Below are 1,355 nucleotides of genomic sequence, written 5' to 3'. Positions count from 1 at the left end.
CAGCGGTGGCCCTAGCAGTTGGTTTGTTGAGAATTTAGAAGCTAGAAACCATAACCAGGAAACTCGAGCTATCTTCTTTGCGGTTTTTGGGTAATAGACGGCTGTTGAGCATAAGTAATGCGCCTTGTATCTCATTAAGGGGGGGCGGTTTGGTTTGGAAAGCCTGTTTCGGCGTTTCATTGGGGTTCATGAAGTTCAGGTCTAGTTAAGATCATATGTTAGAGTTTGGTAGGAGGAGCAGGCTCTTTGAGTTTTGGCGTTTGGTTAAAGGACCAACCACCCGAGGTGGAACTAGCGCAGACAGGGCAAGGGACACACAAAATCAACTCACCACCTATGCACAACCCATTTGTATACTACTAGACGATGTTGCCTGTGGCTCCCAACCTTGACGGAATCCCAGCGTTCTACCGCAAACCGCACCTTCTCAGACGCCCCAAACAAGGAGACATACAAACCCCTTTCCCCCTAAACACCTTGCCCGCCCGTCCCCATCACGACATACCTACCATACCTACTCCGTCCCACCACCGCCAAACCAAACGCCAAGAAAAAAAAAAAAAAAAAACACCGATACGATACTCCCCTCCACAACCCCGTATCGTATCCACACCACAACCAATAAGCACCCAAACAAGCCTGATTAGCATAGTGGCTAATGCGTAGCACTTGTATCTATGGTCCCCCTCCCTCCCTTTCTCGGAGGGGCCGCGACAGACAGACATGCAAAGATCACAGGTTCGATTCCTGTATTAGGCATGAGGTGGTTTATACACTTTTGTTTTCGTGTGATGCTATGCTCCCTTTTGTGGTGCGAGAGACAGTTGGATTATTGCTTTTCGACTTTTGTGGGAGGGATATGTCCCGTGGTTGGTGAAGGGCAGTCGTACTCGGGAAGATTGGGGGGAGGTAAGGAGAAGGGACATGTACGAAATGGTTTTGCTTGGATGTCTGACCTCAAGGGCAAGATGGGGGGATTGCAGAGGTTAGAATCCTCGAAACACTCAGTGCAATGCAATCTCAAGCACAGCCAAGTAGGGCAAGTATGTATGTATGTATGTTAAAAACAACCACAAAGAATATGTAATACTCAAACATGATCCATCACCCATCCCTCATCCCAGGTTTATCACCAGCTAGCCATCCAGCCCGCGCCCCCGAGCCAGGCCTCCTACTCTCCCACTCCAGCCAAAACCCAGCGCCAAAGCAGGCCGACCCGCCAATCCCTCGGTCAACGATTAGTCTTGGAGCAGCCGAAGTCAAGAAAATAGGGGTGCTCTTTCGTCCATCCGTCCATCCATCCATCCATCCACCCATCCAGGGCCGTCTTATTCACTTCTTTCCTGCTACCCCCC

The 1,355-nt window shown here is 50.0% G+C and overlaps 1 non-coding gene across 1 annotated transcript; it reads left to right on the top strand.

Moving 5' to 3' along the window:
* Positions 1 to 637: 637 nt before the first annotated feature.
* Positions 638 to 759, top strand: CHGG_11375. Its single transcript has one exon. It is a non-coding gene; the product is annotated as a tRNA-Thr (tRNA).
* Positions 760 to 1,355: the final 596 nt, after the last annotated feature.

This window comes from Chaetomium globosum, genomic scaffold (genome assembly GCF_000143365.1).
Source record: "Chaetomium globosum CBS 148.51 scaffold_3 genomic scaffold, whole genome shotgun sequence".
NCBI lineage: Eukaryota > Fungi > Ascomycota > Sordariomycetes > Sordariales > Chaetomiaceae > Chaetomium > Chaetomium globosum.
This window is presented reverse-complemented; position numbering and strand designations above follow the sequence as displayed.